Source organism: Sciurus vulgaris, assembly GCF_902686455.1.
Source record: "Sciurus vulgaris genome assembly, chromosome: 3".
In the NCBI taxonomy this organism is placed as follows: domain Eukaryota; kingdom Metazoa; phylum Chordata; class Mammalia; order Rodentia; family Sciuridae; genus Sciurus; species Sciurus vulgaris.
In genome coordinates this window covers 33993349-34016730 of record NC_136463.1, presented here as the reverse complement: position 1 = coordinate 34016730, position 23382 = coordinate 33993349, and the positions used below count along the sequence as shown (strand labels likewise).

At 48.4% G+C, this 23382-nt stretch overlaps 1 protein-coding gene across 2 annotated transcripts in view; it reads left to right on the top strand.

Annotated features, from left to right (window-relative positions):
- The first annotated feature begins 5533 nt into the window (after nt 1-5533).
- CUEDC1 (CUE domain containing 1) overlaps nt 5534-23382 on the top strand; it is a 78899-nt gene continuing 61050 nt past the window's right edge. The window contains exon 1 of one of the 2 annotated variants that reach the window (XM_079131447.1): nt 5534-5687. The gene's annotated coding sequence lies outside the window, so the exon portion shown is untranslated. Of the gene's footprint in view, nt 5688-6793; nt 6815-23382 lie in introns of those variants that run through there. The other variant, XM_079131448.1, reaches the window with a different exon arrangement.

The following is a 23382-nucleotide window of genomic DNA, read 5'->3' as shown; positions in this document are numbered from 1 at the left end:
CACATTCCAAAGGTGCTCCCAAATCCTCAACCCCTTGCCTTTGCTTAAGCTGTGCTGGGAAGGGGAATGCTCTTCCCTCGTTTGAATCACTATTCAAGGCTCACCTCACATGCCAGCTCTTTTAAGGTGCCCTCTTTGGCTCCTCCCCTACCAGAACTAACCCCTTCCTCCGTGTGGAACACCAGGCTACACGGGTCTCATTTGAGCAAGTGTCACACTCTACCTTGTGTTGTTTGCCAATCCACCTCACATCCACTTTCCCCTTAGATGTGGTGGTAGTGTGTGTGTGGGTGGGTGCTGCCTATTTTTGTCTTTGGGATCTTAGTGTGAGCACAGGGAAGGTGAATAAAAATGGTCATAGAATCTGTGGCACAGCCAGTAGTCCCAGCGACTTTGGAGGCTGATGCAGGAGGTTAGCAAGTTCCAGGCCATCCTCAGGAATTTTGCAAGGCCCTGTATCAAAATAAAAATTAAAAGAGCTGGGGATGTAGCTTACTGGTAGAATGCTTGAGGGTTCAATCCCCGACAGGAAAAAAATAAGTCATGGAACTGGATTGAAACAGCCTGTTAAACATAATTAAGGAAGAAACTTACTTATTTTTAATCTTCCTCCTTCGAATCATAATGATTTTGAAGACTGAATGTAGGTAACATACATGTGATTATAAAGAAATGTGTGTCCAAGGTAGGAAATTTGTAAAATCTAGAAAAATATTAATAACAAACTAAAAGTTATATATAAAATCTTAATTCAATAATTGTTAACATTTTGGCATATCTTCTAGTCTTTTCTATGTTTATAACTAACTAAATAAAAACCAATATATAGGATCATATTTCATAGACTCTTTTGTAAGCTATCCTTTCCCAAACATTATATTGTGATTGTTTTTACAGACATTAAATATAATTTGAAACTGGTTTTTAAAATTTTTTTTAATTTTAATTTTTTATTTTTCTGTGGTACTTGGGATTGAACCCAGGGGTGCTTTACCACTGGGTCACAAACCCAGCCCTTTTTATTTTTTACTTTGAGGCAGGGTCTTGCTAAGTTGCTGGAGCTGCCTTAAACTTGTGATCCTCCTGCTTCTGCCTCAGCCTCCTGAGTCACTGGGATCCCAGGTATACCTTCCCCGTGTCTCATGTTCTTTCGAATCCCCTAATAATGTTACTGATTCTTTAAAAGTTTCCTCAGAAGCTCCTTAAATCAGTCAAGATGTAGAAAGGGACAGGATTATCTACACGCTCTGGAGTTTACACTTTGCTTTTCTACCTTGGGCCCGTTAAGCTGACTTAGGTGGTGTTAGGAGGAGTGGCTGTCGTAGTGGTGGGGACAATGTGGTTGGTTCCAAATCTGCACCACTCATGCCCTGGCATGTGCCTGGACCTGGGGAAATCTGGAAGGAAAATGTCCTGTCTTCCCTATGGTCCTGTTGCAGCCTACCCTTTCTATTCCTGAGCCGAACAGTTCCCCATGATGCTCATCTTCACAGTGGATAATGATGTACATTTCCATCTGACCTTAGCATAGGCCCAGACTCAGCAAAAGGTTCCCTTCACCTTCCTGTTTACACTATGGAAACCCACAAGTGTTCCTAGTGGGTTCTAGAGCCTGGGTGTGTGGGCAGGATGAGGAAGGAAAGGAAAGGAGCTGGGAGTTAGTTTAAGGGCAGACTAGGAACGACCTCTGTAAGGAGTTTGTGCTAGCTTTCTGATACTGTAACAAACAACTGAGATAATCAACTAATAAAGGTTTATTTGGACTCATGTTTCAGAGATTCCAGTTCATGATCAGTTGGCCCCATTGCTTTTGAGCCTGTGGCAAGGCAACACATCTTGGCAGGGAGCACGTCACAGAGCAAAACTGGATGGAAGTGAAAGACAGGAAGAAAAAGGGGCTGGGATCTCACTATCCCCTTTGAGGGCATGCTCCCAGTGACCTGAAGATCTCCCACTAGACCTCACTTCCTCAAGACTCCATCACCTCCCAATAGCACCAAACCAGGGACCAAGCTTTTAACATATAGGCCTTTGGGGGACATTCCAGATCCAAACTACACAGTAGAGTTTAAATTTTATTCTCCAAGCAATAGAGAGTATACACACACACACACACACGCACACACACACTGGGGATTGAACCCAGGGAGGGGTGCTTAATTACTGAGCCACATCCCCAACCCTTTATAGTTTTTACTTTGAGATTGAGACAGGGCCTCACTAAATTGCTGAAGATGGCTTTGAACTTGCTATCCTCCTGCCTCAGCTTCCCAAGTTGCTGGAATTACAGGCATGAGCCACCATACCTGGCTAGAGAAATAGCTACTAGTACTGAAGAGGATGAGTTGACAGGCAGGACTTGGTGGCAGGGTCTGAAATAGGGCAGGATGTGGGAATGAATAGGGGGAAGTTTCCAGAAAAATTCAGAAATTAGACAGCCTTGCTTTTACATGGAGTTTGCATGTGAGAGATAGGGAAGGCAGCATGTAGGCCAGGAGCTCAGGTGAATGGCAAGTGTGCTCATCCAGGATGGAGATTCTAGCAAAGGAGGGTGTGGAGATGATAAATTCCAGGCTTGCCATGCTGAAAGTGAGGTCACTGTGGGACAGCCTGTCCCATGACTGGAATGTTCAAATTCCAGTCAGGGGACTCAAGAGGGGGAATGGGGTGTGGAGAGAGGTCATCATTACATTCTACCTGAGGACAGATGTAAAATTAATAACAATACCAGCAGTTATGTAACAAGACAGGTGCTGTTTTGTGCACTTCACATGTGTGGATTGTTTCATTCTTACCACAATCCTTTGAGGTAAGTATTAGTATTAGCCCAAATACAGAAGAGAACACTGAGGTGTAGAGAGAGTTAAGCAAATGTCCTAAGGTCATGCAGCATACAGGAAAAGCTGTCAGAGCTTGGTATTTGCTTCATGCTATTAACCTCTGTGAGCACAACCTGGGAAGAGGGGTATGTGAGACAGAGGACTGAGACCTGGAGAAGGCCCTGGAGAGTCAGAGCTAAAGAAATGAAGGCGTAAGAAGGAAAACCAGGAAACAAGGAGGCTGTGGGGGCTGGAGTGACTTCATAGAGGCATTAATAGGATCCGAGAACCAGGAAGGAGCCAAGGAGTGGGGCAAGCAGGAAGCCCATGGGTTCCAACAGTGAGCCTGCTAGTGCCTCCCATGGAGAGCTGCCCCTGGAATGATGGGGAAGGAGGTCCAAATGCAGGAAGCTGAGGAAACAGGGGGCATATCTATGGCCGCATCTTAGAGGGTCTATTGATGAACAAGGAAGAGAGAAATAAAGCAATGATTTGACAGCAAGGCATTCTGAAATGTTGGTCGGTTTGAAACAGGGAGAGCAAGAACTAGGAGTCTTCTGAGGCAGGCAGGAGGTTTGGCTAGAAAGAAATAGGGATATCTTACCCTCTGAGAAGAGCACAGATGGTAAGGGCCTGAACCAGGCAAAAGCTATGGGATGGAGGGAAGGTGAGGGAAAGGAGGGACAAATGAACAGGACTTGAAAACCAACCAAATGCCTGGGAAGGGGTGGGGTCAAGGCTTCTCACTTCTGAGCCAGAGTGGCATTGAAACAAGAAGGAGGCTGTGGACAGAACAGCTGTAAATGTGCTTTTAGCTTCCTTCAGTTCCTGGGGTCCAAAGGATTCTCAGGTGGAGAACCTGTGCCAGCTGGAGTGCAGGACGGAGATCAGGCCTGGAACCCTAGGGGCTCAGAGGCAGCCGCTGGAGTGGGAGAGGTTACACAAGTGGTAATACACTTGTGGTAATTACAAGAGGTAATGCGCATACACTTACACAAGCAAGAGCTTCTATCACAATGATCGTTTTTATTGATGACTATAATGATAACATATTTGAACGTTTTATGAGCAATTCAGTGGCAGGTGCAAACGGAAACCTCCAAGCTCACAGATGCATTTTTGCAGTCCTGAAATACCAAAGTGACCGGGATGAACCACAGGGGGATCTTGTCAGTAAGCAGAAAAATGGCAGATGAACTGCACTGTGGGTAAGTATAAGGTAACACATTGAATAACATCAGCTAGACTCTACTGCTAGAATCTTGATAAATTCAAGAACTTGGATAAATTCCAAGTTCTCAGTTACAACACTGGAGAAGAGCCAGGGGTCTGCATAGAGGCCTGGGTCAGTCCCTCTAGAATAAGAATCTTTAATCTGGGCTCTAGGTATCATCTCTTGGAGTTTTGAGGGCTCCCAGAAACTGAGTATACAACCAAGTAAAGGAGCACGCATGGGCAGAGGAAGACAGGAGAGATTCTCAGAGGGGTATGGGAACCCAGTCCTGGAGTCCAGCTCAACATGCTAACCTAATGTTGGGTCTCTGAGGTTTCTCCATTTCCCCAGGTTCCCAACTTGCTGAAATTTACCCTTGACATGCAAATGATGGCAACATTGGTGTCTGTGGCACTTTGGTTTGTGGTTTTTACCATCAGATGATTCTGTGGCTGAGCATGGTGATCCTTCTTAGGAAGGCTAGCAGGTTGCAAGTCTTTAGAGGAGAGGAGAGGGGGCTATCCTGCAGGGTCCCTGCCTAGAGGGGCAAGTGGGTCTGTAAGATAGGCTTTCCCAGAAGGGTCCTAATCCTTTGCAAACTGTTTGGGGACAGAGTTGGAACTGATCTGGCCTTCACCCTCCTCAGATTCCTAGGTAGCTTCTCTTTAAAGTAGGGTACTTGGTGGTCACTGGCTGCCCCATCCTACCACTCCCAAATTAGAGTCGGAAATCAAAGCACATGGGAAAAGAATGGTCAAAGTAGTTTTTTCGTTTATTAAACAAATCTCTCTAGGGCTCAAAAGTCCCTGAAGTGAGGAGGTGGGTGCTGGAGAGGAGATGGGGAGATGGCAATTGCTATCCGATAGTGTGATTGTGGAATAGCTTTGATTTCCTGCCACACCCCACTGTCTCCTCTGATCTCAGCATTTCATTTTGTTTTCCTTGCCAGAGCCCTAACTCCCAGGAAGCCGCCCCTCCCCCACACTCCTCCTGTCCCAAGCCCCAGGTGTGCGTCCACAAGCTGCACCCTGACCGTGGGTTCCTGGTCAATGTCTCCAACCTCACGGGTCAGCCCTGCCCTTAGGCTCTCCCCATCCAAGTTTCCGAGATTATGGGTCTTCCCTCCCCACCATCTCCATGCGCTGCTCCCTTAGCCAAGAGGGGCAGGGCGCTCCGCACCCCGCTCTGCCCGGGAGACCGTGGCTCCCCGCAAGCCAGGGAGTCACTGCAGCTGTTGCGGGGTGGACACGGAGGGGATTGTCCTAATCTTCACCTGGTACTCCCAGTCCCCCGCAACCATGCTGGTTTTGGGACCCCCGTTTCTTCTTCCCTCTTCTCTGGAGAGGGGTCTGGTACTCGGGAGGGTCTGGGGGCACCTCAGCCTGGCTCCTGCCCCGCCTGCAGCCCCGCTCCTCCCTGCGCGGCCCCACTTGTGGCCCCGCCGGCAGCCGAGCAGGGACAGCTGCATTTCTCGCCGCCCGCCGCTAGGAAGCTGGCCTCGCCTCCCATTCTCCGCCTCCCCGCGCCCAGCCGCGCCGCGGAGCCCGGCCCGCCGCCGCCGCCGCCGCCGCCGCGGGATCGCCGCCCCTCCCCCGCCCGCCGGTGCGCCCGGCCCCACCGGCCCGCGGGCAGCGGAGGCGCGCGGCGGCTGCTCGGTAAGACCCTCCTTCGCTCTCGCCGGCTTCCGCCCGGGCCTGGGCGCCGACTCCGCCCGGCACCCCGCGCAATCTCGGCCCCTGGCCCGGCGGCCCCACCTTCTCGGGACCCATCGCCTAGGCGCCACCGCGAGGGCCCGGCCGTCGCGAGTTTGATTCCCCGTGCTGTCGCCGCGGCTTCCCCGGAGCCCGCGCCGCGCCAGTAGCGTGCGGCAGGTCCCCGCCCGCCTTTCCTCCGAGCCCCCACCTCATCCCGAGCCCTGGTCGCGGGGGGCGTGCGGGCACCTGGGACTGGGAGCTCGGCGCGCTATTAGAGGGGTGGTCGCCGGCCGGCGCGGTGGGGAAGGAAACGGAGGCCTCGGGGAGCCGGCGCCTCCTGAGTCCCCTCTCCCACCGCTCCCCCTTTTGTGTGGGCGCCCCTCCCCGCTTTGCCCCGGCCTGGGGGTGCAGGCAGGGCGGCAACAGTAGGCTGGGGCACCGGCTGGGAGCAGAGCTTCTTTTAGGGGGAGGGGAGACTCGCTTCCTGCTCCCGCCGATGTCACAGGTCGGTCCCACCCCGTCCCTTGGGAGCTGCATCTCCCGGAGACTGGGCTAGGGAAAGTTCAGAACGCACTGTCCCCGCCCCCGCTGCCCCCACCCCGCCCCTCCGGCTCTAAGTGCCCGGGGCGCAAAGCTCCAGGGGGTTGGCTGTTTCCTTTATTCCTTCTGTCCCCTTCATTTTTTCTTGTGCATTGTTGCCATGCACCCAGCACTGGCTATCCATTTCATTTCCTCTTTTAAAAAGTTTTAACTCCGAGAAAGGAGCTAAATTCCAGGAAGGAATTTGTTTTAACGGGAGGAAGGTTTTAGGTTTTCCTTCCTTTGGTGGCAGTGGATGTTGAGGGGCTAACTGGGAGTTTAGAAATAAGACATCCTAAAGGTGATACTGGGTAGAGAACCACCCATCCCCCCTCCCCACCTGCTCCTCAAGCAGCAGCAGTCTGGAAAGAGGGGGAATAGCCGTTCCCTTGGTTATCTTGAAGCCCCCTGAGCTACCTGGCCCAGGAGAAGAGACTCAGGGGGATGATCTAGACCTCACACACCATTTCTTTATAGCTTGGTGGAGTTAGCCTGGCTGCCTGAAGGAGGTGAGTGACACTGGGAATTCTCTGATGGAGGAAGTCATCTCCTCACTGGGTTTGGCCTCTGCTGAAACAAATGTGAAGTTGGGACCTCCCTTTGAATGGAGAGTGGCATCTCTGGTATGGAGAGGTGCTGATGGGAGCATCTCTCATCCAACAGGAAGTCTGTGGAGGGGTTGGGTTTGAAATCCTCTATCTACTTTCTGCCACTGGAAGGAGCAGGAGACAGGGAAACAGACCCTGGATAGCTGGGATAACCCAGATATGGTGATATGACCAAGGGGGAAGGAAGGAATTAAAGCCAGAGGTTAGGGTCATGAGCCCTGTTGAGAATCTGGTGAATGTTCTCCCCTCTGACCCCCAGAACATGCACACATGCAGGGACACATTCGTATTCAATATCAGAGGGCTAATATACCCCCTTGAACTAGGATTCTGATTAGACCTTTGCTCTAGTGTTTGTGGTGTAGCCTAGTCCATTTGAAACAGTTCCCTCCTTTGCTGCTGGTAGTGAATAATCCTAGGTGCAAAAGTATACCTTTTGTGAGAACTTTTCTCATGACCTTCCTATGCAACTTTGGGCTTTGGGCTGTGGAGACCTGGAGGTTCTGGTCTGGCTTTCAGCTCCCTACAGCTAGCTAGAGGATGGGGACAGGTGACCTTTCTCCAGGGGCTGAGTTTGCTGTCTTTGTGGTGTGGAGGCCCTGAGTTGGGGCAATTGGGCAAGCGAATTATAGGAAAATGAAGGGACTAGGGTGGGGTGGGTATATTAGGGTTTTCACTGGGTGTAGGAACGAGGCCCTTTAGGAGCCCCTTCAATCTTGGGGAAATGGTGTTGAGGGGCCTTAGTAGAGAGTGCTGCGTGTGAAAGACTGCTGGCATGATGGTGGTGGTGCATGCTTATAATCCCAGCAGCTCAGGAGGCTGAGGCAGGAGGATTTCAAGTTCAAAGCCAGCCCCAGCAACTTAGTGAGGCCCTGAGCAACTTATTGGAGACCCTGTCTCTAAATAAAATATTTTTTAAAAGGCCTGGGGATGTGATTCAGTGGTTAAGTGCCCCTGGTACAAGGAAAAAAAGAAAAAAAAGAAGGAAAGACTTTCTTGAGGAGGCCTTCGGGGAGATTTGCCCAAGAACAGGATCTGGGTATTGTAGCTTCCTTCCATCCCTCAGGATTTGATAAAGCAAGTGGAAGCCAGAGGTAGTGCAGCCCCCAGGCCTAGCTGCAGCTCATGGAGCCTTAGGCTGCTGCACAGGTGTTTGTGGAGTCTGCACTTGCCAGGGATCTAGAAGAGCTTTTAGAAGAGTCTGCTATGTGACTTTTCTGCCTTGCTATTGAGAAGCCCTCCTTAGTCTCAAGTCCCTCCCATCCCCCAGACAATAGCAGCTCATGGGGACTTGTCTTTGTTGAACTTTTGAACACAGTGTTTGGCATATGACACCACTCATTCCTGTTTCATCCTCTTGCCTTTTCTTCAGTTACTCCCTCTGGCACTAAACAACAGAACTGTGTGTTTTCTAGAGCCCTTGGGCAGAGGAAGCTCGGCATCAGACAGGGATCACTTCTGACTATACAAAGGAACCTGAGGAAGGTGGTGCCTCTGGTCTCCTGGCTTCCACATTTATGGGAAGTAAGAGCCTTAAAAGACCCTACAGATGGCATGGTGGCACATTCCTGTAATCCCAGCAACTTGGGAGGTTGAGGCAGGAGGAGCACAAGTTTGAGACCAGCCTTGGTGACTTAGTAAGGCCCTGAGCAACTTAGCAAGACCCTGTCTTAAAATAAGAACCTAAAAAGGGCTGGGGATATAGCTCAGGGGTGAAGTAACCATGGGTTTAAAAAAAAAAAAAAAGGACACTGACTGGCAAGGGCTGTCCAGTGGTCCCTGACTTTGGATTTGGACATCATCTTGGTAGCATGTAAGATGGTAATTACTGGGGATTCACCTTCCTTATTGTCTGTCTTCTGTGACTCTTGCTTTTGTGAGTTGGTGAACTCGGTGTTGACTCACTCTCTTCCCCTATCACCCCGCTTCCAACCTCCTTTGGATGTCCCAGAGCAATAGAATGGACTCCTAATGATGCCTTTGAAGTTCTTATCTTTAAAACAGGTCATAAATGATAAATGCAATAACAATGCTTATAAAAATAACTCCCTTCTCATAAAATGTGATCGCTGCATTTCTGTTATGGCAGCACCAAATGTTTTCAAGGAGTTCTTGGTGCGATATGAAAGATCTAACTCCAGCGGTCTAACCTGCACCCCGAGGAAGCAATCCAGCCAATTTGTGCCCATTTTCATTAGGGCTTAGTGATTTTTTGGTTTCCACTTATGCATGTGTGTGTATGAAGGATTGAACTCAGGACCTTGTGTGTGCTGTACCACTGAGCTACTGCCAGCCCCACAACTCAGTGGTTTAGAGCATAGGATCTGAAATTAGACCTCCTCTGGTAGAATCCCAGCTCTTTGTCTTACTCTAAATCTTTGCAAGTGCCTCAGTAGTCATGCTAAGAAGGAGTGGAAAGAGATCTGAAGAGCAAATTTTCATTTGATAGAAGCTATTATTATCATTATTTTTGCACGTGGGTGCAAACGTTCTGAGATTTGTTATTAAGGAAAATCTTTGGTCAAAACCATAGAGGTGCAGTAGCATGAGACCCAATCTCAAAATAAAATAATAAAGCCAGGTGCAGTGCCCCACACCTGTTATCCCAGTCACTCAGGAAGCTGAGGCAGGAGGATCTCAAGTTCAAGGCCAGCTTGGGTAACTTAGTGAGACCATGTCTTGAAACAAAATATACAAAAGGCTGGGAATGTAGCTTAGTAGTAAAGTGCCCCTGGGTTCCGTCCCCAGTACTGAAAACAAATAAATAATGAATAAAAATAAAAAGGGCTGGGGATGTAGCTCAGTGGTAGAGTACCCCTGGTTCAATCCTCAGTAGTCCCCCCGACCACAAAACCAAACCAAAAACAAATAAAATACTGTAGTAGCCGAGGCTGACTTTGGAGGAATAGGAGTAGGTGGGGTGAAACTCTTGAACTGTGGTGGTGTATGCAGGGGGGGCAGGCGTTGAAATGTTGGGGTTGACAGCTAACAATAGTTAGGAGTGCAGTGACTCAGCATTTGTAACCCTCATCTCCCATTTCTTGGAGAGCTTGTCCTATTAGCTGGAGGCTAGGGTGCAGAGGAATAATGCTAACATTGGTCCAGAGGGACAGCGTGCCTAAGTGAGGGGGTGGGGCAGGCCCCACATGCTGTCTAGTGGAAGTGAGTGGTGAGAGGTTTCCATGAGAGCATAGGCTTGGGAAGCCTAATTCCAGTATTCATGGAGGTCAGATCACTGCTGTAGGTGGGAACCTGTCTTTATTGCTTCCGCAGATTAGCTCATTTAAGCCTCACAAGACCCTGTGAGATATATCCATTTGTCAGATGAAGAAATAGAGACATAAGACACATCAAAAGGTTAAATAACTTGCCCAAGATCATGTAGCTAGAAAGTGGCACTTGGAATTCAAGTGGCCTGGCTTCAGGCTCACACCCTTGGAGACATTCTTGAAGAGGCCTTTACCAAGCTGTGGTGCCGCTGGAATGAGAGACTGTGCTCTGTTGAAGGGCAGCCAGTGGGGGCAGTGTCCAGGTCCAGGAGCAGGACTAGGGGGTTCAGCTGAATGCAGTCTGCTGAGAACCACTGGCCAAGTGCTAGGCACTCTGCTGATGTCTGACCCAGGGCACAAAGGTCACCCTGAAGAGGCCTGCAGTTCAGTAGCAAGACAAACAGTTTAGCCTAGAGTTCCAGTCATCATGGCAAGTACCGTGACTAGATGGAGCACTGGTGCTGGGGATGTGATCCAGTAGTAGAGCCCTTGCCTAGCATGTGTGACATCCTTGGTTCAATCCCCAGTGCCACAAAAGCAGAACACATAACAAAAAAACAAAAAAACCCAGATAGAGCCCTGAAGAATGGGGTACTTTGCTAGCCAGAAGAGAAACGAGCAAGGAAGGCTTCTGGAGTAGGGGGCACTTGGGCTGAGTGAGGATTGAGGTGGCCACAGGAGGACATACTGCTCCTTGAACTCTGAGTAAAGCTGAGTGACTGGTGTGTGGGCCTCAGAGGAGGTCAGGTTTTCTTGATCCTGCAACACCCTTCCCAGGGTGAGGCAGGAACTGGGCAGTGTGGTCAGCTTCCTTGATGCCTTTGTGGTTTTTAATAGCTGAGCAGCACTGTCGCCTTCTGTACTGAAGAAGAAACAGAAGTCTCGTAAGGGTTGCCACTCAGAAGGCAGTGATTCACTCTTGTCTTTCTGTGCCTAGAAGAACCTGAGGCAAATGAATTTAAACTGCGGGGGAAGGACTCAAATAAGATATGAGGGGGACGTTCCAGATAGGATGTAAGATGTGAGAGAGGTGACTCATAGGAGCAGAGGGGAATGGCCTCCCCCCAGAGGTCTTTGGAAATGGGAATAAGTTTCGTTTATCATTGTAGCTTAAGAGGTTTCATCTGGAAACAGGAAGATGAAGTAGAGACCCCTAGAGTGGCATGTCAGCTCAGTGGTAGGAGGATAAAAGGACATGCATTTTTGAACTTGAAGGTTGCCTACATTGGGCCCAAGTCCTCATTTGACCATGAAGTGACCAAAGAATACACAGGAACATTGGGTGGCCCACTGTCTTCTCAGAACCTGGAACTCTGGCCCTGTGTGAATCCCAGTCACATGGGGATACTCACAGGAGTGGCCCTTGGCCGTACAGGATGAGGTCCAAACCTTGGGAGAAGTGAGGTAGGAGAACTGGAAGTAGGTGAACATTTCTCTGGGTATTGGCTACAGAAACCCTCAATTCCCAATCAGAAGATGTTTCTGTGAATGGTGTTCCCAGTTGGAGTAGCACCTTCTAGTCCAGCACCTAGAAGAGTTGGCAGATAGAAGACCCTCAGTAAACTTTTTGAATGAATAAATAAAAAGTGGATAATCCAAGGTATTTCTCTTTGACCATATACCTGCTAGGCCAATGCACTTCCCTTCATGTTCTGTTTTGCTTAAACTAACAGTAGAATCATTTTGTAATACTTTCAGCAACAGGGAAAGGGGCCAACAGGTATGCAGAGGGGCAAGGGTAAGATTACCAAAACACATCTGAGAATCCCTCTCAAAATTTATAATTCTTTGAATGATCATCAAAGGATGACATGTTCATTTATAGTGACTTTTTTGTTGTTGTTGTTCCAAGCAAAAAGTAAAAGGCTTCAAAATTTAGGGGAAAAACGTAGAACAGCCATCTCAACCGCATTCAATAAAATGACTCCAGAGGTCTCAGAAGAGAGCAAGCTTGAACTCAGAAGGGACTCTGATTAAGATTGAATCAAATATGAACACATGCTGGACAAGGAATTTAAAATACCGGGTGGTGAACCCTAGCTCCCAGGATGAATTTAAATTGATGTGCAAATTAAAGAGAAGTAGCAGAAACCACCATGGCAAAAGCTCTTGCTTCCTCCTCTAGCCTCATGATACCCCATTCATTAAGGAAGCATTGGTTTTAGGAGGGAGCCTGCCAAGATTTGTATTTTTCCAAAGCTGGATTGGAGGTGAAGATGCTCTGTGGTCATGTAGGGTGATCAGGCTCAGGAAATTTATTTCACTTTGTTCGGGTCTGAGATTAGTTTCAGTTTCAGACTGTACCAGGAGCTGAGAGTTGGTGAGAGCCGGGGGAGGGATGAGCTGGGAGAGAGTTTCGCCACTGGCTGTGTCAGCAAGTGGCAAGGTCGGTGGACAGGGAACTCCTATGCCAAGCATAGAGAGGAAGGAGGTGAATCCCAGATGGAGTTGGGGAAGGCAGTGATTGAGCCTCTGGAGGTGAGGCTGCATGGTGGAGGGATGAAGATATCAGGTGTGCACAGGGTAAAATCCTGCGTGATTACAGGACTGCTGAGCCATGGGCAGCAGGTCACAGGAAAGTCTTAATACACAGATTACCTGGGAGAGGGTGGATTTTCCACCCGCAGGCATAGACCCAAAAGGAAAGCAAACTCACCTTGGCACAAGACCAAATATATTTTTTGCTGGCATCGTTAAGACTGACCACTAAAATGTGCAGCATTTTCTTGCATTTGACTTTCATTCAAACAAAATAAAACAAAAGCAAACTGAAGTTTGATAACTGATAGTTACAAACTTGCAGACCTTTGCATGTTGGTGCAGCCTCTAAGAACTTCAAGCTGTCATTTTTCCTGAGATGGTTGGGGCCAGTCTGGTTACTTCACAGGGCATCATTACCCCAGAAAATCAGTGGTTTTCCTCCCCTGACTGGTTCTGGGTGAGGCATACACAGATGTTTCATTCCATCTTAGCAGAACTAGAGCATCATTGCATTTGATATTTTGAAGTCATAAATTTATTTTACTTCTAAATAAGAGGAGCCCAGAATTTTAAAGCCCGAAAGGATTTTGAAGATTACCCAGTCTGCTCCTAGAGGAATTTGTGGTCCTGGGTCATTAAGCACCTGGAAAAGGCAGATGGTATGTGGTTAAGAACACGGAATCAGACTTCCTGTGTTTGAATTCAGTCTCTGCTAGTTGGTGCTGTGTTTTGGGGGCAAGTTACTCAACCTCTCTGAGTCTTAGCTTTCTAATTCATATAATGAGAGTAATAATATTATGAATGGTTGCTAATGAGAATCAAATAGTTATTAAACCCTTAGCAAAATGCTCTGTGTATATTGTAAGTTCTCAATAAATGTTAATTGTTGTTATTATTACTTAAATTTTTTTCCCCCATGAAATTGCATAGCTACTTAGTCATAGAGCCAGGGTTGTAGTGCTAGATTCTTTTTATTTCTAGTTCTCTCATGCATGGTCGTAAGGTGATTTTACCTAGTTTTGAAATATATGAAGAGCTTTATGAAAGTGTGCAGAATACTATGAATGTTTATAATAGAACTAGAAGAAATGCACTTAAGCCTATTTTTTTAGATATATTTAGATGCTTGGGGCTGGGGATGTAGCTCAGTTGATAGAGTGCTTGCCTTGCAAGCACAGGGCCCTGGGCTCAACCCCCAGCACCACAAAAACAAAAAAACAAAACAAAACAAAACAAATGTACCTAGTCTCTGGACATGAGAGCATGTGTTTACCAAATAATTTGCTTCCAAGTGATATATCATTCACTAGCATTTAGAGGTCTTCTAAATGTCACACTAGTGACATTTAGTGCTGGAGAATCTGGGTGTTTCTAGATGTTTTTGTTGAGTTCTTCTCAACTTGGAAACATCCATTTCCATGAGTAGTGATGGCAAAGCAGACTTTAGAGTGTAATGGAAATATTCCTGTAACTTGGCTGCAATGTATCAAGGGTGAAGACAGTGCAGATGTTTAAAAAAAAAAATATGGGCTTGGCAAAAGTCCACGTGTCTTAGACCATTCCTACCCAAATGTGTTCCCAAATGATTTGCACTGACCTTTTGCAAAATTGCCGACAGCCCAGGAGCCTCCCAAGGGAGCCGTTTGAGGCTGAAACAGTGTTGAAGCCAGCGTAATCCCTGGCCTTGGGCAGTCTTAGACACCTTTGACGGGGTGGCACCCTTCCCTGAGGATGCTTTGGAGTGTTTTCTTGGGAATGTGAAAAAGAATGGAAATTAATTTTGTTTGGCAAATCCTGCTTCACTCCCTTGAGATTCTGCCTCTCTCAATGGGATGTAGAATTGAAAGCTGTTTTTGATGCAGATTCATGGGACTTCTTAAGTTTCCATGCCTGAAGGAGGGAGTGTATTAAAGTGTGAAATTTGTGAGTGTGCAAATTAGAATCTATGACCAGAACTGTAGTCTCAGCTCTGTCACGTGTGGATAGTGGCATTCCTAGCAGGTCACTTAACTTTTTAATTTGTACTTTTTTTGAGGCTAGTCTCTTTTACCCCATTACTGCAAGTGACTTTTGAACACACCTGATAAATAGAGCTGCAAATCATGATCCTAACTGCACAGGATTGTTGTAACAGTCTAGTAATGATAGCCAATATTTATCGCATGTTTACTGCATGCCAGTCAGCTGTCTAAGCATGTAGAAATGTTAATGTATCTAATCCACTGTCTAGGAGATAGTATTGTCACCACTTTGCATAGGAGGATACTGAGGCAGCAGAAGGTTAAGTGAACTTGCCTAAGGTCATACCACTAGTTAGCTGAGGAAGTGGGTCTCAACTCAAAAAGGCGGGCAACCAGGTCTGTGTATGTGTTCACCAGAGCGCTGCAACACTGCAGTCTTGTGATTCTTCTTTGACTGTTGCTCTTCTTATTCCACAAGCTGAGGGAGGGATAAACTGAGCCTGCAGGCAGATTAAGTGTACAGATCAGTGTTGGAACGAGGAGGCAGAGCATCTGAGAGCTTATTTTGGAGTTGTAGGGAAACAGCTGTTTCTAAGTTTGGGCTAGAGCTGAGGAGATTCATCAGGGACAGAGAAGGACATTTCGTGGGTGGGTTTTTACTATCTGCTGGGAGGGATTGCATGCCTGTGGATTTCAGAGCTGCACGTCGCCTTCCCTCCTATTCCATTTTTATTTGGAAACCTATCTTTAAACCACAACTTGGCCCCAGTGGCAGCAGTCATGGGAACTTAGAAAATGGCCAAAGATAGTGAATGCTTGAGATGGGAAAGGAAAGGTGAAGGGTGGGATTCTAGTGGGGTTGCTGTTAAGTCCATGTTGGGGGTGAGCCATGAAGTGACTGTGTTCTATGGAGAGAGGGTTGGGAACTTGGGTGACTTCCCCTTTCTAAGGAGTTGATTTAATAAGAGAATGAATCATCCTATTAGTTTTCATCCTAGGGAAAGAGAGAGAGAGAGAGAGAGAGAGAGAGAGAGAGAGAGAGAGAGAGAGAGAGAGAGAGAGAGAGAGAGAGAGAGAGTGCAAGTGACATGGCATTTGACTAAAGCCAGAGTCTTCTGTGCTGGCCTCTTAGGACAGGCACCAGGTTCCTGGTGGCTCGTGCCAAGGGTGAGGTTCCCTCCAGGGGCTTTTGGAAGGGCTCCCAGCTTCCCATCACTGCCACCCTCAGCCCTCTTCATCCTGGTGAGGTTCTGACCTCAGGATGTGTCATTAAAAGTAGACTACTGGTGAAATTCATACTCAGCCACGGTCATTTTGAAGACATTGGCATAAAAATGTATTCCATAAAACTAAACAATTGAAAATAGTTTTGGACCTTCTTGGATGTAAATGAGCACTCATGCCCTGCCTATGAAGGTGGCAGGGTCTTCTCTCTGATTGACCCCTTGGGACACCTGTGGGACATCTGGTTCTGTTCCAGGCTCCAGCTGTGAGCCTTCCAGCCTGGCTGGCCCTTCTCTGGTTTGCTGCGAGGACAGGGAGCACATCCTTTGCCAAGCCACTCTTCATGACCTTTTTGTGGACCAGTGACCTTACCTTGGATTCTGAGCTGATGCTTGGGCTCCCCAAGGGAATGTGAGTACTGCCAAGGAGGGAGTGGGTGCATGGGAAATCTCAGACCCAACTGGACCCCAAGCTCAAATAGGAACAACGATAGGGTGATCCTTTTTTCAGACTCTGACTTGGGGTTACACATTTCCCAAGCTGCTTACTTTTCTTGACAGCGTCTGTCTCTCTTTGCCTGTTTCCTTCCTGCCCCAGTCTTCAGCAGCAGCTACTGTTAATAGCTCCCATTTGGAGGAGGACACATTCTGTATCAAGCATTTTATTTGTGTAATTTAATTTAGCCCATGCATCAGCTCTAACAGCCAGGGATTATTATCTTTTGGGATCTGGGAACTGAGCCTGAGTAACTTGTCCAAGTAACATATCCACTTACTGGGTGGGATTTCTTGTTGTTGTTGTTGTTTTTAATCTTTTGTTGTGATAAATTTCAGACACAAGAGTGTCTAATCTAGTAAATTTCTATGTATCCATCACCAAGCTTCTTCACCCTTTATGGAGAAACCCGGGCAGACAAGTTGGGGTGAATTAGATGAAGGTCCTTCTTCCAGGGTCCACAGCCTGATAAGCAGTGCGTGGACTGGATTCCCACTCTGTTGGCTCTTCTGGAGGGGCACCTTGTGCAGTCAACAGCCTGCATGACTGTCTATAGGGACCCTGCCTGCGTAACTTTTCCTCTTCTCAACTAGCTTTTGGCATAAGAAAAGGAGGCTGTGTAGCTACACACTTGACAAAGCCATGACTTCTCTGGTCAGTCCTCAGCTGTGTGGGTTGAGGGGAGGAAAGCTCAGAAGTTGAGGAATTTTTCAGTTAAAATTAATCAGGAAGATGAATTTACTTCTGCTGCAGAGGAGGGAGGAGGCAGGTGCGCTGTGTCTTTTGCTGCTCCCGTTTTCTACAGCCTCCTACTCCCTCTACAACTCCTCCCTGATGTCTCTCCTGCTCTGACCTGTGCCCAGGGCCAGGGAAGCACTTTGCAGCTGCAGCCACGAGGCTGGCAGAGGTGGAGTCCAGGGTGTGAAAGCCTGGTGTGAACTCACTCTTGGCTGCCACCTTCCTGGAGTCCTTGGGACACGCTGTCTTTGCCTCCTGGTGGCTTAGAGCATATCTCAGGGCTCCGTTAGCCAGGGGCCCTGTGGAAGCTCTGCTTTTGCACCTCTCGAACTATTTTTTAGCCCAAAGTGGGGCCTATGGATAAACAGAAAGGGAGCTCTTCAGGGTAGCTATTGGGGTGTTTTTTTTTTTTTTTTTTTTCCTTTCCCTATTACTGTGCCTTTGACTGTAAAAATTGTGACATCTGGCACTGATGCTCCAGAAATACTTGCTGCACAGGTGAACATTAGTCAATTAAGTGAAGCATCCAGGGAAATATGCCGAAGGGCCCAGGTGGGGGTAAGTTTTGTGTTTCAATCAAGGAGTGCTCAAAACCCTGACTTCCCAGGGACTTGACACAATCAAAGTTTGTTTTTGGCTTATGGAAGTTCCGATAGGCTGAGGCAGTTCTTCATCTGTGGCCACTCCATCTGGAATAAGGAGTCTTCAAGGTGACGGCAGGAAGGGGAGAGCAGCATCCTGGATTCAAACTGCCTTGGTAGGGAACTCCCTGCCACTGCCCTTCTCATTGCACTGGCCAGAATTAGCCACATGGCATGGACAGACCTCACTGCAAGGGAGGCTGGGAAATGTAGAGGAGCAGAAGGCTATCTTCACTCTTCCAAAGGAGAGGATTTGGTAGTTTTTGTCCCTGGCCTTAGTGTACTGGAGCATCCCAGGCAGGAAGGGAATACCTGCCCCTCCTTTTAGCCTGAGGAAGGAGGCAGAGATGGCCCTAAAGGACAGGCTTTATAACCACTCAATGATAGCATGTTGGTCATGTGATATTCACTTACTCCCTTCATCTCTGTAGTCTCTTTCCTCCTTTGTACAAGGGGTTAGTGAGACCAGCCATCTCCGCTCAGACTTTACTGGGTGTAAGGAATGGAAACTAGCTATTTGAAGTCATGGGGGAATTGAAGAATCAAGAACAGGAAATGCAACTGGCCTCCTGGGTGCTTGGGACAAAGACAGCTGTTCTCAGCGCCTCTGCCTGGTGCACCTGCAGGATGCCACTGCTTTCGTGGATATGTGTCAGATGTCGTGGTCCCTTGGCTCCCAAGTAGACCCATCCTTTTTCTAGTAACAGAGACAAAATAAGTATCTGAACCTTGGTTTGAATTCCTGGGAGAGTATCTGATTGGCTAGTTTGGGTCAGCTTCTACTGCTGGTCCAATTAGCTATGGCTAGGAGAATGTGGTCCCGTAGGACCACCATGGTACTGGGGGCCTTCCCCTGTGAATGGGGGTGGAGTCAGTCCTCATAGAAGGGATGTGAGCTGGGTACATACCTCAGAACCATGTCCATGCTTACCTGGTCCAAGGGTTGTTGGGTTGGTTGGATAACGTCTGTAAGAGAGTTTTGAACACTGTTAGGAGCTGCATACATGTGAACTGGTATGGTGGTGTGGGACACCTTGTTAGGAATTTTGGAGATTGTGCTGCCCTAAAAGGGCTTAGGAGGGATTATACTGGTATAAGCTAGAATTTAAAAATCTTCGTGGAGGTAGGGGAGCTGTTTGTTGGAAGGTCATGAAATAGGTATGGGACGGAGTGGCCAGGCAGCCCAGCTGCTGCCAAGGGTTAAGCTAGGTTTATGGGCCATTAGAGCATGACATTATAAAAGAGGGAGTGTGTGTCTCTCACCTGCATGGACACAGATGCTTCTATGGTTGAATCTGTGTGACGTGGAAAGGATGTTAACCCGGATTTAGCACTTCAGTCCTTGTCCCCAAACTGACCCAACTAGCTGTGTACCTATGAGTAAGTCACCTCACCTCTCTGGGGCTTAGTTCTGCGTTTGAAGACTCTGTGTGTGCAGCATATATCCAAATAAATGGGGGTGAAGGCATGGAGCCTGGAGCGAAATAGCTGGGTTTGAATCCTCGTTCTTCATTCATCAGCTGTGTGACCTGGGCAGATTTCTTAACCTCCCTGAGTCTCAGTTTCCTTTCCGGCCCCAGATAGTATTGTGAGGATTACATCAATGAGTGCCCAGTAAAATATTAACTAATATTATTAATAGAAACTAAGGCCAGGCCAACTCCAGGGACCTATAGGCAGGTAGTCAGTGCTCAGGCCCTTGACAAGTGAGAATGTACTTGGAGGTCTGTTTGGGGTCGGGGGTGCAAGAAGAAGCTCTGTGAGAGGCTAGAAAGCTGGAGGGGGAGTAGGGAGGAGTGGACAGACTGCCAGTGGAGGGTTTGGGCCTCATCTACACTGCTTCTCAGGTCTTCCTATTAATCCAGTTTTTTCAGAGCTGTCCACAACTCAGGTGGAGACACAGCCTCTGAGCCAGGAGCCAGCGCTGACCACTTCTCCCACTCCCCCATCTGCTTCCCTGCCCCTTCAATGGAGCCTTTAGGGATGACTCTGCAAAATCCTGAGTGCTGGCTCCCCAACCAGTCCTCAGGTGTGGGATCAGAGTGCTTCCGGTCCTGCAACTACAGAGCCCAGAGTTAAAAAATAAATGAAGAATCCCTTCTGACCACAGAGCAGTTGAGGGCTGAATTATTCAGAGCTTCTGCTCTCTGCCTCCTCAGGGGGGAGGGCCCAGGGAGGTCTGTGGAGCCAAGGAAGGCCTCTGTTCAAGGACCTTCCTGGCTCAGGAGCTCAGCGGAGCCCACACTGTCAGACCTCGGCCTCCCACCTTTGTCCTTGGGCAACAAGGGTCCAGCAGTTTGCAGCAGCAGCGACTGGGTTGCCTGGTTCAGGCTGAGGCTGAGAGGAGAGTCCCTCCCTTTCCTTCTTCAGAGGCTGAGGTCTTGCCTGTGCCAGATCCCTCTTGGCTGCAGGACACAGTGATAATGAATTACATAAATAAGTCATTCCCATTAGCAGCTGGGCCAGTCGCTGGCCCAGGAGGCAGGGTGGTTCCTGGGGAGGCATGTGTGGACCTGGCCAGCGTCTCCTCCCCAGCTAGGCTACTCCAGTTGCCTGGTCTTTCTCTCAGGGACCCCTGAGGGAGGTGGCCCTTGAATTTGCCCAGCAGGCCTCTTTTATTCACCAGGGTTATGTTTTCAACCTGGGGAGATTTCCACAGCTATGAGGGTCCAGGACAGGGGTGTTTGGGGGTCAGTAGGGTCCACTAGGAGGGTTTCGAGGTGGGTGTCTGGGTGCTGAGACTGCTGTGGCCCAGTCTGCCTAGGCTTGGCTGGCAAAGGTGGACTGTGGCCATAGCAACCCCTGGCCGCAGGCAGCTGGGGTAAACACAGGCTTTCAAAGGGGGCCTTGTTCTCTGTGGGAGCCCTTCAATTCCAGCCTACTGGGGCTTTTCACACCTGGGGAGTACAGAGAGGACAGGGAGGGCAGTGGGGATGGGGCTGGCTTGCCTGTGAGGAAATGTCACCCCTGCTTCCCCCTTCCCCCTGGCCCCAGGCATATTTCCTGGAGGCCCCTGTTTCCAGAGCTCCTGCTTCTGGAGACTGAAAAGAAGAGTAAGCACCAGGAATGCATCCCGTCTCTAGGCAACAGGCTGTGAGTGTGTGTGTAATTGAGGGGAGGGAAGAAAGATCATTGTCAACTCTGGCCACTGGGGAGTGGAAGGCCCTCTGCTCTGCATGGTTTCAGCAAGCTAGCCAGGGCCACCTGAAGCAGATCTTTAAGGACTGCTCATCCTGTTGGCACTGAATACCAAATAAGCAACATCCCAGAGAGAACACTAAGCCATTCATTAAGTGTAAGGTGACCACACTGGCGATTTGCATTCTTCTAATGAGTCTCAGTGAGAAAGCTGGTCGTGGGGCGTGGATCGGCGTTTCTGCCTTTGGGGAAGCTTGGTCCCTGAATTTCCCTGCTCATGTTTTGGCTTTAAGGTGCCCGAGTGTGGCAGTCAGTAAGGAGGGCATGTCCTTTCTTTAAGCACCTATATCACATGCGAGGTATTCTCTCTCTTGGTGAATGTGTGACTGGTGAATGCAGTGCTACTTCTCAGGGAAGAGCGGGTCCACGTCCAGATACCCTGCTTTGACACTCCATTTCTCTTTAGTTTTGTCTGAAGGGGTGGCGGGCATGGGCAGCCTCCCATGCAGGGTGACTGTGTATCTGAATACTGGACTGCCCTCTTGGTCAGGTCCCCAGTGCACCTGGGGATCCTTGAGAGAGCTGTGGGAAAAGATCCCAGGCCACAAGCAGGACCCAGAAAGGAGCTGATCAGGGCCTCTGATCATTTATTCTCGAGTCACTATCAGCCTGAGGAACATAGCATCTGGTCTGCTAGATTGGAGTTCACTGCTGATGACCCCAGCCTCATGCCCTCCATTCTGGCCAGAAGGGTGGCATCTCATAAACATGAACATCCAAAGGCCAAGTATCCAGAGGTGGCAACTCTAGCCATGCCCACTCCAGAGAGGGCATGGCCAGTCTGTTTCAGGGGTTGGATACTTGGACCAAAAACAAGTGGCTGGGTTCTCCTGCATCATCTCTCCTGTCTCTTCCTTCCTTTGTAATTCTTCCTTGTTATATGCTGAATTTGAATGAATTGGTGCTATTTAAAGTGGTTTATTCATCTGAAGTTTGGGTGGAGGGCATTTATGAACTTTCTGAACTTTTTTTTGATGTGCATAAAATAAGAGTCACTATATTGGGTTTTGTGCAGAGGGCGGGGGAAGCAGATACAGTTCCTGCATCTGGAGAGATATGGTCTAATAGAGAAGCCAACCAGCACATTAGAAGAGCATTAGAGCATCTAAAGGGACAGGCATTTCTGTTTACTTTTAGAAGCTTGGATCAGACAGAGATCTTTAAAGTCTCCAGAGAATAGTTCCCTTCAGTGGTCTCGCCCTTGCTGCACATTAGAATAGCTGATTCTGCCTGAGTGGGGCGGGGCCAGGCATGAATGAGTTTATAAGCGCCCCCAGGTGCTTCTAATGTGCACCAGGGTGGAGAATCATTCCCTCTAGTGCAGTGGGTCACAAATGGGGACAGTCTTTCCTCCAAGGAGACATTGAGTGTGTCTGGAGTCGGTTTTGGTTGTCACAGCTGGGGGTGGTGATACCACTGGCATTTGTGGGTAGAGGCCAGGCATGCTGTTCAGCATCTGCCAATGTATAGGACGGCGCCCCCCACCCCAACCCCCCAGAGGACTATCCAACTCAAATATCAGTAGTGGCCAAGATGGAGAATCTCTGCTCTTGTGTTGGGACCAGACTTTCTGGGGATGTGTTTCCAGCAGAATTTGGAGATAGAGAAGGATGTGGTTGGGTGGAGAGGAATGGGGTGGGGGCATGGGATAGGAGTGCATTTTAACAAGCTGGTTCATGTGCACATTAGAGTTTGAGAAGGCTTTGGAAGCCAATAGCTCATCTGAGCATCTTACATGCCTCTGGCTTTACAAAGTACTTTAAGATAGTGCTTCTCAGACTGAGTTGAAAGATACCTTTTTTCCCCCCATTTGTTGAGGGACCAATGAGAACCAGCAGTCTGTGAGTCTGATGACATCTGAACTGGTCTATACCCAACCAGAGAGGCAAGTCTATGGGTCATGGGGTTGGATGTTGTGCTACAGCCAACTTGCTAGAAAGGTTTTTAAGTCCTTCCCTACCCTACTTTCTTTTCCTATACTAATCTTGCCAAGGACCCACAACTAGCCATTTGTGGGTGGTTTACAGATGCACTTTTAGTGGCTCTGGTGGAGAATACTATCTGTGGTGTCAAATAGATCCAGATTTGAATCCTGGCACTGTCTTGTACTTGTTGTGTGTACTTGGCAGCTGTTTAGCCTCATTTTTAATTTGGTCATTTTAAAATTGGAGATAATAAAGCCTCTGCCTCCTAGGGGTTGAGGTGAGGATGAAATGAAATGAAGAGTAAAACACTGGAGCCCGGCACACAGAACTTGTGCTTGATAATACTGGGCGTCAAATGTTGGCAGCAGCATCATTGTTATTGTTTACTGTCTTGCAGCATCTGAAAATGAGGAAAGTAGCCTCAGTTAAAAGACACCCTTGTGAGCTTTAAAACTGTAGCAAATTAGTTTAGAACAGAAACCTGCCCCTTCCTGCTAATGTCTGATAGTTGGGAGCTACAGAATAAATTTTTCTCTA